Consider the following 10,605-nt stretch of genomic DNA (forward strand, 5'->3'; position numbering starts at 1 on the left):
CGTGCAATGCACTGCTGATGACATCACATATTACATCACTCATGACATGGTGAGTGACATCACTCATGACATCACTGATGACACCATCCAGTGAATGTGTGTCTTTCTGAAAAATAAATATATTTTATATATGTATATGTAAAAGTTGATGGAAGAATAAATGTTTAAATAAGTGTCTAAATGGATGGTTTTTAAAAATTGATTGGTTAACTGGCTTAATAAGACATCATCAGCAGTGCATTGCACGCGCAAGTTATAGTGAGTCCATCTAACTATAACGTGGGAATTTCAATGGTTTTATATCAGTAAAATTTCCAGCTAACTATAACTGGTGTGAAACCTATGGTTTTTTCAGTGAATTTAATAGGTTTTTTAAATGCTAATTCCTAACTATAACTGGTGTGAAACCTATGGTTTTTTCAGTGAATTTAATAGGTTTTTTAAATGCTAATTCCTAACTATAACTGGTGTGAAACCTATGGTTTTTTCAGTGAATATATATATATATATATTACCTACTGGCTATCGCCAGTAGGTATATATAGTTAGGATTTTTTCCCTATGGGATTTCTGAAAATTCTATGCCTAATAACTTTGGCGTTTGTGGACGGAATCGGCTGAAATTTTCAGGAAAATGGCACATTTTGTTTCTGAGCAGCTCCTGGAAATTTGGGGGGGGTTCGTCAAGGGGGGGCTGGGAAAAAAGGGGGGTCCCAAAACGCGTTTTTAACATTGAGTTTTCCATAGGGCGGTTGGACTCACTTTTAGCCCGAACGGCTGAATGGATTTGCACGAAACTTGGCAAAATTGTAGGGACTGTTAGCCCGATGTGCCTTTGCTAGGTCTCAATATATGTGCTCCAGTAGTTTTTGAGAAATTAACGTTCAAAACAAGATATATATCTGTAACAGCGCTCCGGGCAGCGATCCGGTCCGCTTACTTTTCGCGAAACGGAACTTTGCGCGCAGAAAGCTGATTGGCTCTCCGGTGTCTGTCAACATTCTAAACAGTCCGAAGCGGCCGCCATCTTATCTCTCGGTAGGATCGAGAGAGAAGAGGTGAAAAACGAAGAGGGAATTTATTGAAAGGGTGCAAGGTATACCCCTCTTGACCCCCTAGGATTGTTGTTGGGGTTATTAAAGGGTCCCGTGGGGAAAATAAAAAAAAAATTATTTTTCACGGTAGAAGCGTTTCCCGGGCCGTGAACTGGGCCGCAAACTGGTAGCGAAACGGGAATTCGCCATTTTGTGCTTCGTTTTAATTGTTTAGAGACAAAAATTATCGCCGCACATCGGCCACAATGCATGAATATCGTTGAAAAGTCAGCGATATTCATGCATTATCCAGCAAATGCTCTTAGCCATGTTATCCACCTTCCATTGGATAACAGAAAGCTGATTGGCTCTCCGGTGTCTGTCAACATTCTAAATAGTCCGGAGCGGCCGCCATCTTATCTCTCGGTAGGATTGAGAGAGAAGAAGAGGTGAAAAACAAAGGGGGAATTTATTGAAAGGGGGCAAGGTATACCCCTCTTGACCCCCTAGGAATGTTGTTGGGATTATTAAAGGGTCCCGTGGGGAAAATAAAAAAAAATTGATTTTTCACGGTAGAAGCGCTTCACGGGCCGCGAACTGGGCCGCAAACTGGTAGCGAAACGGGAATTCGCCATTTTGTGCTTCGTTTTAATTGTTTAGAGACAAAAATTATCGCCGCACATCGCCCACAATGCATGAATATCGCTGAAAAGTCAGCGATATTCATGCATTATCCAGCAAATGCTCTTAGCCATGTTATCCACCTTCCATTGGATAACATGGCTAAAAACCGCTCTGTGCGTGAGCTTTTTTTTTTTTTTTTTTTTGCTGCGTGACGTTTGTTAACGTTCGATTCGATGGAAATCAGGAAGTGTTGAACACCATTTTGTCACTGCGAGTAAATATTTTGTTATAAATGAATCCTTATTGATAAACATTGTCTGCGCCATCTTGCGTTTTTGTCCAATGCCACAATTTTGTCGTGCACGGCAGCCATTTTAGATGCCTTGACCAGGGCCACTCTCTGCACGCCGTCGATTCTCAGCATGGCTCCCCACCCTCGCAAGAATCTCCCCCACGCACTGGTCACCCCGCTCTCTCTCTCATGCATGGGCCATATACTTCCCCCCATCTGCGCTGCTCTTCTCTGAGAATCACACCCTGTGCCCGCTCGACACCTCCCTTTCACCCTATTCACTACCGCACCCTCTGACACTTCTCTTCCTCTGTGTCCGATTGTCCAGGCCGGACCTAGGCTATCACCTAGCCCTGCGGATGTAGTTTATGGCTCCAGCTGTAGAGTATCCAGACATGCCAACCCTCCCGATTCAGGTGTGAGACTACTGATTTCAGTGCTAGTCTTTCGCTTCCCGATTCCTGCAAGGAAAAACCCGGGGGCATATTTCCAACAGCTAGCGGTAATTTTTGTCTCTAACTTGTTTAGAGACAATAATTATCGCCGCACTTCGGCGAATTTTATCGCACATAAACCTTGCTATTAGCAAGGTTTATCGCAAATGCGATAAAAAACGGCCGCAATGCATGAATATCGCTGAAAAGTCAGCGATATTCATGCATTAGTCAGCAAATGCTCTTAGCCATGTTATCCACTTCCCATTGAACAAGCGCATGGTCTTTTAAAGATTTGTGAAGTACTCGGGGCGGCGGTGTGTGTGTGTCCTCTTTCAGGAGCGGGCGGGGGGGCACTGGCAGCAATTTGCAGGCCAGGCAGTGTTCAACACGTGCATCACCTTTTCTCTGCCTGCTATTGCGCTCCATTCTTCGGAAAGGTAAGAAAAAGAACGTGCATTTGAGTTTGAAATGTCCGATCTTGTAGTAGTACACTTGCAAAGCCCACACATGACAATAACCCGATTCAAGGCCCCATTCTCCCGATTTTTAAAAAAAATATAGTACTCCAAGACAGTTACATTTTAAAACTTTATTAATATTTAAATATAACGAACGCAACAAAAACTGTAAATATATTTAACCATTTTTTGAAATTAACCAGAACTATAACGATAACAACAACAACAACAATAATATAACTTTTATGCCTAAATTACGCAAACATTTAGCTAATCTGCTAAAGGGGGGAGTCGCCATTTCTTTACAATAATCAATAATGAAAAATCCACATCAATAGGGTTGCCCGTTTTCTCGATGCAGCACTATAGTGCAATATACACAGCACCTGGGGTGTCAAGAGTGAACAGGTCTTTCTTTGTTCCTTAAGATGTTATCTCCGAGAATGCTGATGCATTGGTGTCTGTACACTTCTTTGTCAATTCTGTCAAGATGATAACTGCTTTATAAACAGACGATATCTTTGTTTCGTCATTAGTGTTAAGTGTGTCTGAAACTACAGTGCCCTTCTGTTTTTTTTTCTTCAGGCTCTACAGAGTTTTGTGTGTTGTTCTTTTGAGCGACAATTATTCCAGAGGTTTCAGGTTCACTTGTTTTGTTCTGCAGTGAGTTAACAGCTTTAGAGAGTTCATGTTTATTTGCTATGTCCTGCTGTTCGTGAACTGCTTCAGAGACGTCAGCCTCATTTTTTATGTTTCAGTAGATCCTGGACCTGCCCGGCCGCGCCCAAAATGGCGCCGGTGTAAATGGGACTCGTAACTGCTTGTTCTGTACTGGTTGCCCAACCTTGATATCACGAGATACATATGCAGTTTTGAAGCACATGGCGGAGGCTTGTCTGCTGTAGTGGGGCGTCCCTTTATCGTTTCAGTCGCCATTCCGCCCGCTTTTGCTACACTGTGCCTCATCCGCCATTCAGCTGTTTACCGCCCGCTCTTACGGCTACAGCGTCTCGCTCACCATGTAGTTGAGTTGTTCCCACTCTTGCGGTGCAGCGGTAGGCGGCTGCCACAGGACTCTTAAAATGGCGGCCGGCTCTTCGGATTTGGGCCTGGTCCAGTAAAATGGCCCTGGGACACCTTGGAACTCGGACGCTTGTCTGCCAGGGCTTGGGTTCCATTCTCGAAAGCGTCCCCTCAGCCTTGAAGATTGTACAAAAGTCTTGGGGGCCCTCGACTCCCGCAGGCTTCCGGTGGGGAGCGGCTGCCATGATTTCTTGCGGAATGGCCACGACGGAGCTACGAGATGGTGGTGCTCTCATGGTGACGCCAGCTTCAGTCTGAAACATCCAGAAACAAGGTGGGGCTTTCATCGTTTGGGGAAAAAAAATGTTTTAATCCAATGAAAAGTGTTATTTTTAGGTCACATGACCTAGTCTTACATAATTAGGAAAAGAAAAGTAAAATGAACCAATGAAAAGTTTTATTAACAAGTCACATGACCTGTTATGCTTACGTTACGCGCTGCGCGGCGCGCTCTGGATCGTTTCCGGGAAGCTGCGCCTTGCGCACCGGAGCACTTCCGGGTGCGCTAACGCGTCGCGTCATATGACGCATTACGCGACAATGCAGGTGCAGAATATAGTCAAAATGTCTCCACCAACCAGCGGTCGGAATTCCACCGCTTTCAGCAGTCCAAAAAGTTCGGTCAAATCTTAAGAGCGGGAGCAACTCAACTACATGGTGAGCGAGACGTTGTAGTCGCAAGAGCGAGCGGTAAACAGCTGAATGGCGGAAGAGGCACAGAGTACCAAAAGCGGGCGGAATGGCAACTAAAACGGTAAAGGGGCGCCCTACGACAGCGTGTCTTCAGGTGAAACGGATTGTGGGACAAGGTCCAGAATGAAAGATTCTTCAAAAGGGAAAAAATTCCGCCGGACCCCGGGAGCCGGCCGCCTATGCCGGGGGCGATCTCAGGCCTCACCAGGGCAACACGACTTGGGGAGGGGGCAGGAGCCAAGCGCCCCCTCTCAGTCCGCGCCATCTCACCGCCCCTCGGGGGCCTCCGTCAAGCGGTTTAGGGAGGCACCGTATCACATTGTTTTCCAATGCAGTCAGGTCCACAAATGGACCCCACTTACTTTGAATAGTGAAGCTGCAGCAGGTGCCAATAAGGTTTAAACAGTGTTACAAGACCTGCTTAGAATTCTGAAGTATGGCACTCAATAACCAAGACTTATGCCATTTATGTAAGGCAGTGACATGGAAGCAACTCAGGGACAAAAAGCATGAACGAACATTCACGTATGAAAATCTTATTTGGAGAAGGGGTAGAATCCAAACGGCCCCTGCCAGTTCGCGCCACTACACCGTATGTGGAAAATCTGAAGCCATCATTCTACAAACTCTCAACGCTTGTTATCAGTGCATGAGTTTCATGCTCGATCGATTGAGCTAGCCGGATCGGGCAATAAAAAGTATAAAATAGTTATGTAAATAGTTATTTAATAAAATGTTTTATTCTGTTTCTTTGGTGGTGTGTTGTGTATATTTATAATATTTGCATAGGGTTTGCCGTTATTTTGGGCGGTGTGGGTGGCGGAGTCGAGCTGTTTTGCAGCCCTCATGGTGTGGAGCTCAATTCATTTCACTATTTTCGTATTTCTCATGAAGGGTTATTCCTAATGTTTGTATTTTACCGAGGTTAAAAAGAGATCCAATTAGTGGCCTACTGATTTTGCTCGATTACTTTTATTTTTTTACACGATTTTTCACTATCTGCAAAGACTAAACAGAGTATTGCGACTTTGTGCTTGTTTGTAAATAGAGAATGATCCAAAGAGAACCAATTGTAAAACAGTAAATGCTTGGATAATAATCAATCAAATGGAGAGACAAGCAGGTACGACGGATTACAACAGGGGTAAAGGTCTGCGTTAACTACCGTTCACTATCTGCAAAGAGAGAGTACTACTAAGAGAAAAGAGGGGAGTGGGGAGGGGGGGCAGCGTTCAAAGCACATCAGCGTGCATAAACACGAAAACGTTTTTACCTATCACGTACTTGACATTTGACAGCTTTTGATGTTTGCTATTAAAAAACCATTGAAATTCACAGAAAAAACCATAGGTTATACTCCATATATAGTTAGGAATTTGCATTTACAAAACCTTGAAAATTCAATGAAAAAACCATTGGTTTTAGGCCATATATAGTTAGGGATTTGCATTTAGAAAACCTTATTTTACTCGCATAAAACCATTGAAATTCCATATATAGTTATAAGCGCTAACTATATATCGCGCACCCGCAATCCACTGCTGATGATGTCACATATTACATCATTCATGACATGGTTAGTGACATCACTGATGACATCACTGATGACATCTCAAATGACATCACTGATGACATCACTGATAACATCTCATTTGACATGACTGATCACATCACTGATGATATCATTCATGTGATAATACCATGAATCTCTTCAGACTCTAATATAACCTTAGATACAATCAGTGTAAACAGACAGTCACTCATCCATGGAGTTACTCACACACCTAGTCAGTTATGCCAAAAATCAATCACACCTCCATTTTCTCAACTATACAGTTATACACACCTTACTTATTCAAACATATACTAACACATATTTACTTTACTCTCTTATACAATCTCTGATACATGTTCACAATGATCCATACAGCCACTCACACATTCACTAGCTCTTATGCACAGTTATTTATAGATGTCAACTCTCACATGTACTGTGTTTTACATATGTACTTAATTTGACATGTAGCACTGAGATATCCATTCACTCACTAATACACTCATGCACAGTCAACCGCCCATACAGCTGTTTCCACATGCAGTTTTGAATCTATACATATAGTGAATCAACTACTCACACATCTATGTACAGAGTCACACACCTCCCAGCCACCCATACACACACACTCAGTTTCCCATACAAATACTTGGACAACCAATCAATAACCCATACAGTTACTCATATAGCTACTGATCAACATATGCAGCAGTTTGTAGAACAACAGATATAATGATGTACAAATTAAGACAGTTTAGTCACTAACTCATGCCCTCAGTGAGACACATTTAATCACTCACTCATACAGTCAGTCATGCACCTACTAAATCCTTCATCCAGACACTTATATATCTACTCATTCTTCAATATGTAAAACATATTTTAACTTTACAGAAACATACAGTCACTGGATGTTGTAATCAGTGATGTCATCAGTGATGTCATTTGAGATGTCATCAGTGATGTCATCAGTGATGTCACTAACCATGTCATGAATGATGTAATATGTGACATCATCAGCAGTGGATTGCGGGTGCGCGATATATAGTTAGCGCTTATAACTATATATGGAATTTCAATGGTTTTATGCGAGTAAAATAAGGTTTTCTAAATGCAAATCCCTAACTATATATGGCCTAAAACCAATGGTTTTTTCATTGAATTTTCAAGGTTTTGTAAATGCAAATTCCTAACTATATATGGAGTATAACCTATGGTTTTTTCTGTGAATATATATATATATATATATATATATATATATATATATATATATATATATATATAGATATACACGAAGACTCCACACACCACTTCCGAGTCAGACCAAAGGTCAGGTCGGCACAGGAACAGAGGAGACGGACCAACGGATGCGCTTCACAGGTTCTTTTATTGCATAATAGTCGGTAGCAAGAGGGCACTACGCGTTTCGGGCTTCAAAAGCCCTTGTTCACATGCAAGTGAGCCAGTTAGAATTTTTTGATTTTATAATGCAGTGCGACATAATTAACCCGCCCAGTCACGTGATGACAGAGTCTCATAGAAATGAAAGACATACTTTTCCTATATATCGGAGTGTGTTGTTGCCTACGGATTATTTACATTATTGCAAGCAATGTATATATTAAAAAACATTCTTTAAGGCAACATACCATAAAATATAACATAATGCAATAGTAATGCTATATGATCCCATAAACATAGTTGATAGGAATTTCATATTTTCAGGATAAATCCATTAAAAAAGACCGTACATTTCATATATATAGAATATTTAAAGTGACTGGCGGACTAATGTCTAAGTGTAAATATATATAAATTTGACTGGTTCTGAGCCTGCGTCAAGTGGAGTATATTTAAAGTGCTTGAGGGAATAAGGGAGATGGGAATAAAGTGCTGAACCAACATATTGCACAAAAGTACCTTGGGGCTTTCATCATTTGAAAAAAAAAAAGTTTTGAACCAATGAAAAGTGTTATTTCCAAGTCACATGACCAGTTGCTCTTACGTTACGCTCTCCCGCGCGCTTACGTTACGCGCTCAAGGTCGCGCTGTAGAGCGCTTCCGGGTGCGTTTACGAAGCACAAAATAAGACGTATTGCGCGGCAACGCGATACGTCACAGTTATGCGGCGCATCATGAGACGCATCACGCGGCTACGCGATACGTCACTCTTACACGACGCGCCACAATGTTGTGTTCGATCACGGGAAATGCGCTAACGGGCGCTCTCCATTACGCGCACCGGGGCGCTGCACGAAACTGCGCTTACCGGTGCACTGCCCGGTAATATGTGACGTCATCAGCAGTGTATTGCAGGCGCGCAAGTTATAGTGAGTCCAACTAACTATAACGTGGGAATTTCAATGGTTTTAGGTCAGTAAAAGTTCCAGCTAACTATAACTGGTGTCAAACCTATGGTTTTTTCACTGAATATATATATATATATATATATATATATATATATATATATATATATATATATATATATATATATATATATTACCTACTGGCGGTCGCCAGTAGGTAGTTATAGTTAGGATTTTTTTCAATGTTAAATCTGAAAATTCTATTTGGAATAACTTTGGCGCCGGTTGACGAATCTGCCTGAAAATTTCCTGAAAATGGCCTCGCGGGGTTCCGGTCCTTCCCTGAAAGTTTGGGGGGGATACGTTAAGCGGGGGCCGAGATAAAAGGGGGGTCCCAAAACGCGTTTTCCCCATGTTAATTTCCATAGGGCGGTCGATTTCACTTTTAGCCCGAACGGCTGAATGGATTTCCACCAAACTTGGCAAAATTGTAGGGACTGGTAGCCCGATGTGCCTTTGCTATGTCTCAAGATATGTGCTTCAGTGGATTTTGAGAAATTAACGTTCAAAAAAATATATATATCTATAGGCGCTCTCCGGTGCGCGCACCGGTGAGCGCTCCCGGCGCGACACGCGACTTGCGCGCAGAAAGCTGATTGGCTCTCAGTTGTCTGTAAACATTCTAAACAGTCCGGAGCGGCCGCCATCTTGTCTATCGGTAAAATCTAGTCATAAGAGGTGGCAAAAACAAAGGGTGGAATTGACCATAAGGGGGCAGGGTAGACCCCCCCTGACCCCCTAGGTTTGATATGGGGGCCATTAAAGGGCCCCGCGGGGCCTCAAAAAAATTTTTTTTTTTTGCGTTTTTCGCGGGGGGAGCGCCCGGTGCGCGCACCGGGAAGCGCTCCAAGGAGGGTACTATGGAAAAATAATCACTTTAAAAAATTGTATGTTTATTAATTGTTTTTTTTTATTTTATGTAAGTACCTACATGTAGGTACCAATGCAGAGACTTTCATTTAATGTACACCATCTCCTCTGTAGATATCTTGCATGTTGTTATTGTATGTTTTTGTGGTATATGGAATTCATAACATAGTCTGTCTGGAAAGGAGAAACAGATCTTTTAAGCACTCCCTGAGAATTTCTAGGGGATCATGAGTAGTCTATCCTGCTCACTTATGAAAATGAGGTGTAAATCTTGTGTCTCGGTAGGATCGAGACACAAGAGGTGGCCAAAACAAAGGGGGAAATGACCATAATGGGGCAGAGTAGACCCCCCTTGACCCCCTAGGTTTGATGTGGGGGCCATAAAAGGGCCCCACGGGGCAAAAAAAAAATATTTTTTTTTTGATTTTCGCGGGGGGAGCGCCCGGTACGCGCACCGGGGAGCGTACCGGGGAGCATACCATGGGGAAAAAGAATGACAGTTTTAAAAGTAGCTGATTAGAAAAAAAAATGTTTAGTTGTTTTTTTTATACATACACATACATATATATAAATGCATATGCACATATATATATATGCATATATGTCTATATGTGTGCGTGTAGAGAGAGGTAGAGAGGTAGAGGTGTAGAGGTAGAGAGGTAGAGAGGTAGAGAGTAGAGAGTGAGTAATAGAGAGTAGAGAGTGAGTAGTAGAGAGTAGTAGAGAGCAGTAGAGAGAGTAGCAGAGTGAGTAGTAGAGAGTAGTAGAGTGAATAGTAGAGTGAGTAGTAGAGAGTAGTAGAGAGTGAGTAGTAGAGACTGAGTAGTAGAGAGTAGTAGAGAGTAAGTAGTAGAGTGAGTAGTAGAGAGCAGTAGAGAGTGAGTAGTAGAGAGTGGGAGAGAGTAAGTAGTAGAGAGTAGTGGAGAATATTCCAAAGTTTGGCACAGCACCACTTTCACAATGAGTCCAATCAAATCATATCACTTAGAGTACTTATTGAAGCGCTGATTCTTGGTGTATATTCAAATGCTTTTATTTTCCTTAAGTTTATGTACCACAGCCAGCCGAAACGTTTCGTTCTGTACAACAGAACTTCTTCAGGGCGTTCTTATTTCCTTCAAGTTATGTCGGTATCCCGTTGTCATATAACTAGATATTTCTTCCAAATGTTAGACGAGACATAAGTATATTCT

The sequence above is a fragment of the Lissotriton vulgaris genome, chromosome 11 (assembly GCF_964263255.1).
Source record: "Lissotriton vulgaris chromosome 11, aLisVul1.2, whole genome shotgun sequence".
Lineage (NCBI taxonomy): Eukaryota > Metazoa > Chordata > Amphibia > Caudata > Salamandridae > Lissotriton > Lissotriton vulgaris.